The sequence below is a fragment of the Phragmites australis genome, chromosome 17, assembly GCF_958298935.1.
Source record: "Phragmites australis chromosome 17, lpPhrAust1.1, whole genome shotgun sequence".
Lineage (NCBI taxonomy): Eukaryota > Viridiplantae > Streptophyta > Magnoliopsida > Poales > Poaceae > Phragmites > Phragmites australis.
The window spans coordinates 15,344,797-15,361,449 of NC_084937.1; positions in this window are offsets into that span (position 1 = coordinate 15,344,797).

The window sequence follows — 16,653 nt, forward strand, 5'->3', positions numbered from 1 at the left end:
CGGTGGTAGCAGGGATGAAAAAGCTGCTGACAACAATGACCCGGTGCCTGTATGCTGATATATGTAAACTGTTTTGTGATCAGTAGACACACCCTACATACATGCAATGAAGTGGCTATTAGGAATGTGAGTCACGCCATTGATGCGAGGTTCATAACCCAACTCCTCATCACTCTTGTTGCCATGGGCATTTGTTTGTTGCTAAAATCCATTAAGGAGGAGGTGTAGATTAACACGGGTATGCTGATCAATTACCACACCGTGTGGCGAGCGAAGCAGAAGGCATTGAAGATGATGTTTAGAAGCTTTGAGGAATCTGACAACTATGCTCCGAGGCTACTGTAGAAGAATGTCATGACGAATCCAGGAACTCAGTGGGCCTTTGCGAATGAGCCGATCAAGCTAGAGGATGGGTCATACAACACCACTAACTGATACCTCAGTAAGTTATTCTATTCCTTTGGACAATGCATCGAAGCTTTCAAACATTACAGGCCAGTTGTATGCATGGATGCCACATTTCTGAGCGGGCAAGTACCATGATACCCTTATGACAGCGATAGCGGTAGATGCAAATAATTAGATCATTCCTTTCGCCTTTGCAATGGTTGAGAGTGAGAAAAATGATAGCTGGTTGTGGTTCCTCACTTTGGTGAGGACACGTGTCATGGGAAACAGAGAACGAGTGCATCATCTCAGACTGCAATAAGGGCCTTCTGCATACGCTGAACGTGTTGTATGATATCTCAAACTACTATGGTGCATACGACATTTGGGAGTGAACCTGTACACAAGGTACTACATCAAGTCTCTTGTAAAGAGATTCAAAGGGTTGTGTCTGCAGAACCAGTAGGTGAAGTTCAATGAGATATGAAGAGAGTTAAATGAGATGACTTCAAGATGATGGCAGATCAACAAGCACAGGAGGACCATCTACGAACGCAAATGGTTGGGGGACAAACTATCGTTAGTTGTTCACGTGCTATGTTTAGCCAGTGGATAGCGGGGAACTTAATGGAGCGTTGGGCTCTAATCCATGACACTCATGGTGTCAGGTTAGCACATAGGATTTAAATGATCATATTGTACCTTTTCTTATGCAAATAGGCTTTCTAACATTATTGTATCTCATGTTAGGTACATCATCATAACAACGAACATAGAAAAGGCATTCAACAATGTCCTAAAGGGGGTACGGGGACTCCCGTTGTGTGCCATCATTGAGATCACATTCTATAGAATGGCAAACTACTTTCAAGACCGTGGTAATGTTGCTATGAATTGCAGCACGTGGTTCGCACCTAAGGTGGAGGAAATCATATCCAAAAGAAGGAACAAGGCACACTTTCATTGGACGAGGATCTACGACCTAGCCAACAATGAATTCAAGGTCATGTGCCATCGTAGGTATTCTTCAGGGTATAGGGCAGGGGACACCATGCAGCAATGTCAACTTGGGTCTCATGAGGTGAAGTGCACATGCAATAAGCCAAAACTGCATTATATCCCGTGCTCGCATATCTTAGCTGCTTGCAGGGATATATGCGGCAATGACAGATCACAGTACGTAGCACCGTACTTCACGATCGATGCATTGAGGAGCACATGACTTCCAAATATACGGTCCTTCAACATCAAAAGTTACTACAAAGCGATCGAGGGGCCTAAGTTGGTGCCTTATCCTTGAGCACAATGCACGGATCCTGGAAGCCCTAGAACCACGAGGCTGCAAGGTGACATAGATGAAGCAGATGTTGTTGATGGCCTACGTAAGTGCAAACTTTGCAAACAACTTGGCCACGATAGGAGAACATGCCTGACCTGGCAGTAAACTATCATGCCATTATCGAACTATAGTGTATTAGAGTTGTTGCATTTTAGTTTGTTGTTTGAAGTTATTCGTAGTCATAGTTTGTATTGTAAATTGTTATTAACCTTTTAGTTGTACTACTTATTTTATAATATATCGTTTGGTACTGGTATCACACACGATATTTTTTTATTGAACCATGAAGCTTGTTATTCACCTATTTGTTGAACTATGAAGCTTGTAATATATTCTAATTTGTTATTCACATACTTATTGAAACATGAAGCTTATAATATATTCTAATTTGTTATTCACCTACTTATTGAACCATGTAGCTTAAAATCATTGTCATGGCTCATAGTGGTCTTCCCAAGCTTCTTCAGTAGCGGTACGACGAGAACCATAGGGGACAGATGATTTTCACAAAGCAGTAGGTACCACGATTATATGTGCTTTTTAATTGCCATGATAATTTGCTACTAACTCAGTATATGTATTGAATACCTTTTGCAGTTACTTTCGTTGCGAGCTTGGAGTGTCCACACGATTAAGGAGTTAGACACTCAGTTCCACGACCTACTCGCACGAGAAGAACTACTACCTTTCGCTCTCATGATGGCCAGAGCTCACATGGCGGGTGGTGGCAGCACACCTCTCCCACCAATTGAGGAGCCACTGCTCACAGGTCTCGTCGATCGGTGGCGTCCTGAGACACACATATTCTACTTTCCTTTTGGCGAGATGGTTGTAACATTAAGGGACGTGGTCATACTGACCGGGCTACCAATCGGAGGCACCCTGTTAGTAGTTTCGTAACCAGCAAATAAGAAGTGGAAGGGTTACATTGAGGGCATGTAATTATTTGTTATGTAATGCATTTTAAATATTGTAGTGCTATTCAAGCTTCATTGACACTCGACATCTTATAGGTTTGGTATGTAATATGAAAAGAAGGATGTTGGCCTCTCCATGTCCTAAATTCATGGGCTGCCACAATTTGGTCCATGCCCATCAGATGCAGATGAGGCTACAGTTATATAACACTATGAGATGTACTTGTACGTCTTGCTCGTAGGCATTATATTCTGCAATACGGCAGGCTATTATATTGTTCCCCATATTGTATGGTTAGCGAGTCAGTTCATGTCGCATCCTTATGAGCTGACATCTTACAGTTGAGGATCTGTTATGCTAGATGCCACCTATAGAGGATTGTGTGATGCAACCCAGCGATCAAAGAAGAAGAGATCTGTTACAGGCTGCCTACACCTCTCACAACTATGAAGCTAGAAGTACCTCCTGGTTTCTCGACCTTGGATGCTCAAGAGTTACTATCCAGTCCCTATCTCTGATGGCATTACAGATGACATGAGACCTACGATGGGGTATCGGTGGATGCATGCCAGGCTGAGATGGAGTCAGCATCAAGACCATGATAGCTACTCTTAGATGATTAGTGATTTGGACGTCTTTAGTGCTGATCTCGTGGAGTGAGATCCATGGCATATGACACAAGTGGTCAAAATTGCGATTGGAGGGCTTATTGTATCATATTATTAGCGTGACTCATACTTATGGATGACCAAATGCTTCTTGTTGTACATGAACAATGTTTAAGCATATTCTCCTGAGCATGTATAGAGCAGTTTGGGTACCGACAGGTGGTGCCAATACATCCCCCACGAGATGCCGATCGGATGCACGAGTAAGTATATTATTGTAGGTAGCATTAGTACCTTTGGTGATCCATGTTAATAAATTATAATTGTTTATGTCACGTATAGGAGGAGCACGCACGGGGGAGGAGGCATGCGGGACTAGGCATCCGTGAATACCGAGCACCTACAGAGGTGGACGGAGTCAGCCGTGGTAGATGGCGTCATTCCTGTTGGATAATACGACGACGCCACATACTAGGAGTACCTTTTTGTTGGGAAACAGGCAGGCTATGCTAGCGTAAAATAAAAAATTTCTACCACATTCACCCAAGAAATCATGCTAGTAGGAGATCATAGATCGTTACCGCTTGACGCGCAGTTCAGCGGAAGAAGAGTTGGGGTAGATTGATCCAACGTTGTGCTCATCAAACTCCTCAAGCAGCTTCTCGATCCGATCCGTGACTAGCTTTGAGCAGGTGGTTGTGCTCCTCAACCAGATCTGAGTAATCCTCGACCAGCTCCGAGCAACCTGTGACCAGTTCTGAGTGGTTGCTGTGTGATCCTCGACCACGTAGAGGAAGCAGCGACCACGATGGGGAGGCCTCGATCACAAAGAGTAAGTAGTTGATCACCTTATCAACCACAGAGCATGTACAGCACTGCGATCTTCACGCCGAGAATATTAACATCGCAATAGCAGCAGCGTCTCTACGGTATCCACACGTACAAGGATGAAATGCCGTACGCCGGTGTGCTAGCACTGCGCGCCCGGTTAGGGATTCGTAGGGAGTTCGGGAAGAGGTGGCGGCCAGGGTTTTGTGGCGGGATCCACTCTTGCACCCACGCCCCCTCCTCCTCTTATATAGAGTACGCTAATGGACCTTTAATCACATTAAAGCCCATTATGACTCTAAACCCTAATGGATCTAATCATACTAAATCCCACTCGCAAATCCAATCCGCATATGTGATCGCCTCTAGGGCATATCACCTACACTTTCGTGGTACCTTCCACGCACACGTGCCACCTTACTCAGCGAACTTATAGAGCCGACCCCCAGAACCTTCCCTGAGGATGTGCACACCTGCTTCATGTTATGGTAAGTGATGCGGTACTTATAACAATTTTTATTGATTAAACCTTTGTATTAGTGACATGACCCTCAGCTTATACAGACTGAAGAGGCGTACGAAATGCATACGCAAGCAGAGCAAACTTGTGGGGGAAGCAAGTGGGTCATCAATGCGGAGGATCGAAGCCTTCTCTGGGACTATATGAGGACAAGAGGGTCCATCTTCCTATCTACTATACCATGGACACCTACAACGATCCATATAGCACTTAATGCCTCCTTGCATGTTATGCGTGAAGGGAAGGATGATCCCTTCAAGGAGAACAACCTAATTCAAGCCAGGGCCAAATTGCATGCAAGACCCTTCTATTCTGCGTTAGTCGCTCCACTCCAACATATAACAAACGAGGACCTTAGGGCCCTCTTGCACAAGCAGCGTCAAACGTATCTCAGGGTGTGCAAAAAGGCTAACCATCTTTCTGTTCTAGGTTTTTCTAGGAGGTAAAAAATGATAGTGATGTTGCCTGACTAGTATGCATCACATATTTAGGTTCATAATTTCCTATATGCTCACCCTATTTATCTTTTTTCCATTGATTTGAATGATTCTATTTGCCTTAGGCATTCCCAAAAGACGCACAGTTGATCAACAAAGATATCACAAACTTCTTGGTGATGTATATGCTATTCGGCGTGGGTGTCATGCCTGGTTCACGTAGAAGACGATGACGGTCACCGAACCTAAGAGGTACAGGGGTGCCCTCTACTACTCATCCAGAAAATGATAATGATGATGAGGATGATGATTTCATGCCCTCAATGCCTCGACGTTCCAACAGCAATACATAAGAAGGTTCAATAATCACTGCAAGAGGATGTTCACGCACCACATCGAGATGGTGTACAACCGACAAGGAAATAGGACGTGCTACTACCGTGATAGCTCAAGATGACGACGACAACAAAGATTTCATGCCACAACAACCTCTCTCTCCGAGGCCTCCATCTCTGGAGGACATTGATAACCCTGAAAATGATGGTGGATTTACTGGTACCCATCCTTATAACTTCCTATTACCACCTCAGAGACGACAAACATCTTACCCTGATAGCATTAAGTGGCACAACTGACATTCTTCCACTAATTTGCGTCGTCACTTTCCTCCGCCATCTTGAGATGATCTAGGTATTCAACATCTATGCACTATGAACTATGCAAATGGTAGTCAACACTATTTATTTTGTTTATCTTTCTATTTCATTATTTCAGTTCGATGGATATATGGTTAATGTCTTATATTAATGTACTATGTTACGAACTAATTGTAAACTTTATGTGTAATCAATGTGATGGTAAGTTTATTATATTAACATACTATCTAAGCACAATTCTTTCCAACATATGAAAAGTATTTGTGACCTCAGGCTTTAGACATGCTAATACTTTTGTTAGTGTCCTCTTATGACTAATGTTGTAGCACGAGTACCTTGGGGACTGGTATAGACTGGGGTTGTATCACTAGCACCTCGGGGATTAATATTAATTGCTGCTCTAGTATGAACCATGTGATTGTATGAACCGTTCAACCTTTGTTTTTTCTTGCTTTAGGATGAATGCTTAAAGCAGGCTTTGACTTCGAATTAAGATCAAAGGGATAGATGTTACTTCTACACCCACTAACAATCATCATCTTTCACAGGGAATGTTTTTATTGGATTCTATGCCTTTATGTAGAGGCAACAATAACTAATTGCTGAACTTTTGCAAAATGAAATGACCACACTAAGCAACAACTTTCACAGGCAATCTCTATCAAGTATCAATGCCATAACTTTTTCACCTTTAATAGAGAATCCTATACTCCAACCCCTAACTAAGCTCATACACTCAGTCCATGTACCAGCCCCTAGCCACCATAAATAACCCCACCCTCATCCATGGATAGATCACTCCTTCTCAACTCTCTCAACTGTAATGTTTTCCTCAGCTCCACCAAGCCCACCTAAGAAACATTGGTGGATTTGCATCCCTCATGGGGTCGAACCGCCGATGTGCTTCTGTGGCGACCCTTGTAGCTTCATGAGTCCTAGGACATCTTCTACACATATGGCATACGCTTCTTCATGTGTGCCTACTACTAGTACAACAAGCCTCGATATGGACCGCTACAAGTATCCACCGGTATAGCGACGTATATCACTAATGTGACACTTTCCATTTGATTCATGCATTGTAATACTAATATCCCCTCTTGTTTTATTTTTCCAGTCTCCTCCACCTATCTATGACATCATGGGATGGCTGGACATGGAGCAAAATACACACCAGAAGCGGTGGGTTGATATGAGCGTGCGGTGGAGGTGGGAAGCGTACGAACGCTGGGGGTATGAGCAATAGCAGGAGGAACTACAACGCAAGCGTCAGGAGGAGGAGCGTATAAGGAAGGAAACGAAGGAGCGCGCTACGATTGAGGCACGCGAAGCAGAGAGGGAAAGAAAGCCGGAGAGGGCCCGTCGTGCTAAAGCGGAGGGCCCCGATGCCCTACGAAAGGGCAAATATCTTATGTGCACTCAGTAGAGAGTACCTATTATAACATGGTCTATTTTCATTCTCTAAGGTATGTTTGGTTTAGCAGCGGCACACTATTAAGTTAGTCTTTAGGTGTAACGTACATACCAATATTTGTTATCGTCATCTCTTTACGGTTAGGGTCTATTCGTGCAGCAACGAAAAACCTCATATCCCATGTAATATTTATCACCGTATGTAACATCTATATCGGGTTATATGATAATCGTACTTTGCAACTATTATTATTCAATAAATTATATTTTATATCATCTCAACGTTACTTCATTAAAAGTTTACCTACACAAATACATTAAATGAATAATAAAAGTTACCCACTCACTCATCCAATTCCTTTATGTATTCACTCATACCCTGATAAAACAAAATTATGCTACTGTACTCTATTCAGCCCCACTATCACCAGTAGTTACAACACTCTATGTAGAAAGATGACATAAAATAACACACACTCACTTATCAAGTTCTTTTATTTATTTATTCGCTTGTGCCCTAATGAAATAAAGTTGTGGTGTTGTATTTTATTCAGCCCCGAAATGATACACGATAAGACGTGACATGAGGGACGAAGCATGCCAGCCTATATAGATGCCGAATACATCATTGTGCATCGTATTCGTCACCTCAGATGCCGAATATAGGGAGTTTTCGGTGCCTCAAGTACCGAAATCAATTTTTCGGTGTTTGAGGTACCGAATACGGGTGCTGCATTTGCGAATACGGGTGCAAGATTTACAAATACGTCGATATATTATCTATTTTAATAAATACGGTGACGTTTATTGCCTATTTTTGGATTAATTTACATGTGGATACGAGGACGGATCAAAACCAGTTAAACTGTTGGCAGTGTCCGGTAACCATGCCCATGTTTTTTTTTTTACCCTAGAATCATTGGAATTTTAGACAATGGATTTAACACACTATCACATAATCATTAAAAGCAGACGATTTTTTATGATCCGTTACAGATAAAATATCATCAAACGGTTGCGAAGACTAAGGTTTAAATTTTCGCCAAGTGTTTTTTTCGCCCACGGGTGAAAACACTGAAATTCACAAAATTCAGGTGAAATTTTGAAATTTTCAAACAAAGTGACACGACCAAAGGTCAAAAAAAATTGAGCAAAATTTCGACCGAAATTTCGAGCTGACTGCAATCACCAGCACCGGTTTGATAATTGCAATATACGTCGAAGGATATATAATGCCAAAAAGAGAAGGAAAAAAATCTTCGTTCTTTGTTCTTTTCATATATAATGCAAAAGCATTCCAGCGAGAAGATGAACCCAACGGCTCCATTCTCCGGCGATGTACAGACGACTTGAAGGCTCAGAGCTTTGCCCTGCCGCTCTGCTCAAAATGCTAGCTACCGGCACCTGTTAGATGATTGGACCGAACAAAGCAAAATCGCCAAGTCACGGATAGCATGTGTCGTAGCAGCCTACGGTAAAAATTCCATTACTATGACAAACATGTCTATAACAAGACATGCGTCTAGGTGCGAATAAATTTGTATATATTTTTTATAAATTCATTTATTTCTATCATACAAATACAGATGGTTTTTAGGAAAAAAAAAATTATCTGTGATATGATAAATACAGACGGATTTTATAAACATCCATATGTATTTAAAGATCTACGGATATTTTCAAATTTAACCGCTCATCTTCGTGGCTCTTGACTTCCCTCACACACAATCTGCTCATCTCCCCAAACTCTTTGAACTTTTCACACACATAACCTGCTCATCTCCCCTCAATATAAAGCGTTGATAAGTGTTCTTCTTCCTTATTTGCCATATTCTATGTTCCACTGCCCTTAGAAAGCGTCACTCACTCACCATTAGCGTCGAAGAAGTGAGATCTCGGTCAAGATCGAATCCCTTTGACTGTATCGAGGTGAGTATCATATGGTTCTATATACGGTTTTCATTACTTCAATCTATGTAACTAATAGCAGAGTCTTGTTTCTGTTGTTGATCTACAATAACGCAATTCACAGCAATCAAGAGGTGACAAGATAGGGTTATTCCTATGGCAGCTTCGATGGTGAAGGCCTCGTCCGTCGACCCTATGTATGATGTCAACCATGTTCTCTATTATATTCTTTGAGATGAAAATTTTATTATTATTGTTCGTCACAATAGAGATATTTTCGTTAACTGCAAGATAGACAATGGCTATGGCTAGAGCATGATTTTCGTCACCAATCCGAAGGTAAAAAATTCAAATGATTTTGATTCTAAATATATATATAGCAATTCCGTAAACTTTGTTTGGGTTTCAAAATTTTAAAATGTTGAATCGAAGGTACACTAATATGAAGACCCATATACCTCTCTCCATACGACCAATCCCAGCAACACTGCCTCCATCTTTTTTGCCACCAAATAGTGTGTGATCATTTTCTCCTGCAGCGCAAGAGGTGCAAATCTCAGTCTAGCTATGGGCCGGACTTGCCACACGCCCTTATCGCTGGAGCCGAACCTGCACCACCATCGTGGCCTCCTTGATGCAAGTACGAGTCGCCATGGGCGCCCATTCGTGCTCGTCTTTTTCTGTCTTCTGATAGCAAATCTTGCCATGTCATCTCCTCAAGGAGTATTGAAGTTTTTGTCACAAAAATGGAAGTGTCTCAAGTTTACCTTTGCTTATTCTAAAATAACATATGTTGCAGCTGGGAATAGAAATAGTACAATAATACGTAATGCTTTGTACATCGATATCACGATGCAGCGGTCACGTTTTCCATTTTCTAAAAAAAAAAAAAAAACCTAACCACTAAGTCGGGCCCATGTACAAAATATCACTGAGGACACAAAAGTAGAGATCATTATAACACATAGGGACCGGCTAAATTTCAGTCGACTGAAATATTATGAATTCTCAGTCGAAGATATTGAGCGTTAGATGAAGATCTAACAACTAAGTATTGCTTGTAGTTGTATTTTAGTTCAATTGTCTTAACGGGTCCGTAAAGTAAACCAGTTACCTGTTCAAGTTGATAACGGGCCTACAAAACAAATCTATTTATCTGTTTAAGTTTGCTATCGGGCGCACAAGAATGACCTATTTGTCTATTTCAGTTTAATGGGTTGGCAATTTCAACTGATAACAAAATGGACCAAACTATATAGATTATTAGGCAAGAAGCATAGTTATATTTGACTCGTTAAAAAATTACTGGAAAAATAGGCCCGTAATGTGTACAAGGCTACAAGCACCTACACAACTTCTATAGTAAAATACCCAATATATCCCTAAGCCAATGTACAAATGCACAGAGAGATAAAGAACACAAAGGAAAAGCTCAAGATCTGAGGGACACATATAGTAATGCATGTTATAAAAAGAAGTTGGGCAAGATGATAAGGACATAAGTTAATAGTTTGTCCGTTGACAATCACTGACCAATGAGCTATGAGAATACAAATATATATTTAGGCTAAATAATGCAAAACAATTACGAAATTAAAAAAGTAACAACAGTAAAAATACAAGTATTTTTGTGGTCTATCAATTACAGAATCACCTAGTGAACCCAGACAAATGACAGATAAAAAGTGTATGAACAAACTCTATTCATTTCTGCATCTGATAACAACAGACACAACTATCTCAATGGGAGTTAATAATTAAGGAAAATGGAAGTAAATGGAATTTGGTGTTTCAATTTGCATTTAGTATTGTTCACTTACAGCAATATTTCATATCTCAATCAAAATCATATTACATTTTTTTCTTATGGGAAATGAACCAAAATGAGTTATGCAGAGGTCCCATATTTTTACATGCACACTCAACAAGAACAGGTATAGTACATTAAATCTTTATGAACTACTGAATCAATTGAGAAGAAATTTCTTGGAAATTTTCATACTCAACTTTAAGAACCAAATGCAAGATTCTGAATTCCTGAAGCATATAGGTATTGGCCCTACCAAACAGTTTCCTGTAAAAAGTCAGAGTTTACTGATATCAACATACACAAATTGGACAAAGGAAAACCAGAAATAGTATCATATGTCAGGAGGACAACTATAAAGGTATTTGTTGATTTGAAATGTAAATTGTAAGAAAGTTTAATTGATATTTGAGGATCCGAAATATAATTTATTGATGATGCAAGATATTAAGCTTGCAAAAAAAAGCACAATATGTTAGAAAAGTTGAAAAGGTGATTAATTAAGATTTCATTTTTTTTCATAAAATTGCAATATTTGTATGTAGAAATTGCACTTCACAAGTTCTGCAATTGGTATAGTTAACAAATTGCAAAAAAAAAAAAAAGCGATGCGAGTGAACAAAATACGCCCAAGTTTGAACTTGCGCATATCAAATTAGAAAGAAAACAGGTTCCACTACAAAATGGTCTAGCGATGTAGCAAAAGGAGAATAGATCGCAAAGGACCGTTACCTGCTTTTCAAGTTTGTAGTTTCGCAGCACCTCACTGGACCAAAATGCCAGTAGAGTTTCAATTGGTCCAGTGTTGGGTATTCCATTGTCTTCATTTATGGTTGGCACCTAATTAGCAATATCAAAAGTGCACATCATGGTAACCAATTTGTGAGACCTAGCTACATATTCCTAGAGTTTCCAGATTCACCATGGTGATGCTTGCACTGATATCTACATACGAAGAACAATCTGTGACCAGCCCAGAATGAGCAAAATACTGCCATTTTAACTAAATCAGGAAACTGCCTCCCATTCCCCCCCCCCCCCCAAAACATAAAAAAAGACAAGTAACACAAACAACAGTGAGTTACACTTATAGAAACAATGAACAAATTTTTTCTATAGTTAAGACAAACACAAATTTCTGTTGCATACAGGACAAAAACCTCTGACTAAATACAAAATAGGGGACTGAAACACTGACTAAAACAAAATGTGAACATTGCAAGAAAGAATCATAGAGCAACGAAAATAAATGAAACAGCGGATGCAAAAAGAGTCTATATAAAGTTACCTTGGCATTGTCACTGACATCTAAGTTATCTTCTTGAGAATTCAACTTGTACTCACTTCCTTCATTGCCATAAACAGATTCATTATCAGAAAAAAAAATATCTTCATCATCATCCATGGCTCAGAACCTGAAGCAATAATTAAATAAAAATGAGCTATGACATGCTTAATAGTGATACAAAAAGTTTATATGAACATATGAAAAAGAAAAACTAATCATCATCATCCATATAATATATGAACATATTACATATTACAAATTAAACAAAAATTGCTGATCATTTCAATTGAAATTGCATTTCAAATAGTGTGCATTTTTAGAATTATGTATATGCAATTTCAAAGGGTGGACTCTGCTTTATAGTTTTCCAAAAATTTAATGTAATGTCTACTGCAACAGAAGTGCACCTGATATAGTAACTAGGACAAATGATTTAGAAACCTCACATTTCCTATAAACACTAAAATCACTGTGTTAATGAAGGCACAAACAGTTTCAGAGTGCATAGCATGATCGTTGCCTACTCATACTCAGACTACAAAATATTCAACCATCAGTTCATAGAATCAGGCAAAGAGCCTTATTTGGAGCAAATAAGTAGGACAAATGCTCGAAAATCATGGAGCTACTGCAAACAAACAAAGAAAAAGAAAAGAAATTCTAGATTTTCTGGCGAGTGGCTGCACAACAATGTATGCAGGTTATGTAATTATGTGAATTTGAACATAATCTGACTATATATTCACATAATAGCTTCAGCATAAAGTGAGAAGAGAACCATTCTTACTAGCACAGAGGAAGGAGAAACTAACTACAACTATGCGCCTACAGAAGTCACGAATACTAGCACCACCTCAACTAATTAAATAGGCAAAAGAACCACATAGCAGTTCCACAACCCACGTCCCACTACATTGAAATCACATTCCACTAAACTGAAACCACCCATAACTACAATCCATTACCACTGATAATAACCGAATTCAGTGCATAAAATCTATTATTCAGAAAGCAAAATGCCTAATCATTCAATCTTAATTTGCAGAAGAAAATGGGGAACAGAATCATAGGAACCCTAAATAACTAAATTGCAGTAAAATTAGATCAATTTACAACAAAATTGGATTGAATGAACAAGCAAAAATACTTGCAAAATGACGTATAGCTAATTTATAATAGAGAATCACAACCACAAACAACAAATTATTCGAGACATGAAGCATTAGGGGGATCAAAAGCAAACAAAACACAAAGCAAAAATGAAGAGGAGATGATCTAGCGCATAGGAGAGGGAGCAGTAGACCTAGCACGAGAAGAGCACAAGCACGTTACCAGTGAAGAACACTGCTAAGGGGCTCCGTCGCTTGCAAATCGCAGACTCTACGACTCAAAAGGGGGAAAATCGCAACCAAACAGAGTGTAACCAAAAACTGGCGAGCATCCTATCGCACGGGAGACGGAGAAGGAACAAATGAAGCAGCTCACCAGCGAAGAAGTTGTCACACCCGGTTTTAATGGTCAAAACCAGATGCGGCTTATGTGTGCCCAAGATGTTCAACACACATAAGGACGTCACAGGTGAAGTAACAAAAGTAATACTTTTATTAAATAAACGTTAAACTCTTACAGCAATTGACATATATTGTCTTCTATTTATTAAATAAACGTTAAACTCTTACAGCAATTGACATATATTATCTTCTATGAAGATATCTGCAGCGGAACAGAAGCACTAGTGCCCAACAACACCGCAGGCAACCGACCGGGAGACACGCGCCTAAAACGTCACAATCTCGTCTTGATAGTCTTCAACATCTTCATTCACTAAGCAGCAGGATACATGTCGCATGGTATAGGAAAAAAAATAGCAAGTGTGAGCACATGAAGCGCTCAGCAAGTGTGGGAAAGTAATGATATGCAGGCTTATATCAAGAATAGGCTATCACATGGTATATTTGCGTAAATGCGAGTAATGAAAAGATATTTGGACTCAAAAGCATTAAACAATTATTAAGTGAACGTAACCCACACAGTCCAACACGCAACATACAAGGCTTCCCACCTTGCATATCATAACCGTCTAGTACTCCCTGTACCAGAACCAAAACCGTAACCATAACTATCTAGTACTCCCTGTACCAGAACCATAACCACAACCAAAGTCTCTCATAACCGTGAGCACGGCTGTTATAATAGTTTTTACACTCTGCAGAGGTTGTCCAGCTTTCCCCACAAGTCGTGATTTCCATGTTGCCGTGTTAGCTAGACACTTAACACACGCCAGTGGTGTGTCGCCCGGAAAGTCACTTCAAAGCCGTTACAAAGTTTCATCCAGTATGTGTATGCCCGCTAGGTTTCACCGCAGTCAAAGTGGCATCACACCACCCAGAAGCCCCCTTTTGCGCCTTGTAGCTCCAGAAAGTTTTCACCCTTCCCTTCCACTACACATCTCATACCACTAACCAAATGGTTCTAACCTTTGCCGTCCCCACACATCCACTGTTCCGTTTGGCACGCACAAAAACTGGAATCCACTAATTAATAGGCCAGGCCTGTCCCATACCAGGTCTCGTGGTTGGTACGATATTTCTTGGGTTATCGCTCCACGAACCGGTCCTTACTTAGGTTACTTGAGCAAACACTAACCCAACAACATAATCATGATAACCATCAAAACCACTTTGCTCAAGGCCTAAGGTTCCATATTGCTAGACAATTAACAATTTAACCATCATTGTTGTATATGTTCATTAATCAAGATTATGACACTTCCCAGTATCCCAAAAGCATGGCTAAGCAATCTACCCACCAAAGATACCTAACCATAAACTATCTAGGTTCCAAGGGATGATAAGGAAAAATCTAGGGAAAAACCCTAACATAGGTGACTACCCATCATATTGACAGACACTGCATTCAATTTTGTAAAACAAAATATTTAAAAACATAGGTTCAAGATGATCAAGGACACTTGCCTTTTTTCCAATGCTGCTCAGTGTTGTCGAAATCTCGGTCTTGAAGTCCCTCGAACTGCTCCGGAATCTTATCGACTAATCGTGAGAACTACCGACAAACAACATAAAGGAAAACACTAAGAACAACATACCAGACATCATCAAAATACTTTAAAAACACTATGGTTGGATAGGGATGATTTTAGAAATGTTTAGATGCAAGAATCGCCTAAATCGAAGTTAAGATGAAAAGAGAATAGCTTTCGGGAGATGGATTAGACTGAAAAGGAAATGCTGATTTTTCGGAACTATCTTCCTATGGAAAAGGCTTTATTGCACAATCACTGTGTCAGGCTTGACAATATTATTGCGCCAGATTCAAAAGTGTAGGCTGGACTAGATTTCACTGACTAGGCTAAGGAGAATGATGTGACGCTGACTTGGCATGCTATGCAAATACCATCTTGGATTAAAGAAGAGATATGCTAAGGTATAGTATCTACCACCTATGATGGATTAAAAAGGCTGAAGGTTGCACTTCTAGGTTTAGGATACTATTGGTCACTCTATGTAGCGGTGATGGTTCGGGTTTTGTCGGAGATGGCAATCGAGCATGTGGCCACAAACATCAATATCGGCTTTTGTGGTGTTTTAGTGAAACGAGAGGAGCATGGCGTAGAACGCGGAAAGACTAACTCAGCGGTATGGTTGGTTTTGGAAGGGGTCATCCGAGGTAGTAGCAAAACAGCAATGACTGCTTCTAGGTTTGGTGGTGACCGCGAACAAATGCAGGAACGAAGACGCTCGCGTTCCCAGAGATTGGCTATGAATTTTGAGGAACAATTTGAACAAGGATGTTCATATAACCCGGGAACACAATGCTATGGTATGTGTTTTGGTAGATCATCCACTGAGAGAAAGAACGATCAGCATAGATAAAACGGGTGATGGCTGTGACATGCTGTGGTTGGCAATGGCGTCTTGGTCGTATCGCTGCACAAACGGGGATGGGCTCCTAGGGTAACGTAGAAGACTCCATGGGACACGCCGTGACGCGGTTGGTGCATCCATACGGCTTTCGGATTAATGGGGGACGCGAATGCAAATCCGGTGCGCGCGCAGAACGCGTTCAGAAACCGGACAGCAGGTATGTCGACATTGATTACGGTAGTTTCGCTGCACTAATGGCCGAACCGGTTGGTGAGGGCATGGGGAACATCATGGGACATGTGCTGGTAAAAGGGCATGGCAAACGGTGCACTAGTTCGCCGGGAACATCGATGCCAATTAGCTACAGCACTGCTGTCTCGAGGCTGTCCGCGACGGCAACGACCTTGGCGGCGTAGATCGGGCTTTGGCCGGGGCTAGGGCTTGGCTAGGGACTTAGTATGATGTTAAAACAGTAGTAAGGGAGGAGAAGATGGGGTCCTCACATTGCTTTGATAGTCGTGGAAGGAGGAATCGCGGAGAAGACGATGTAGCGCATCACGGGCGGTGGCGGCGGTGGCTCCGGCGACATTCGGACAGGGCAGTAGCGACTTCTAGGGTTTGATGGCATGGAATAGAAGTAGGAGAGGGCGTGCAACTCAT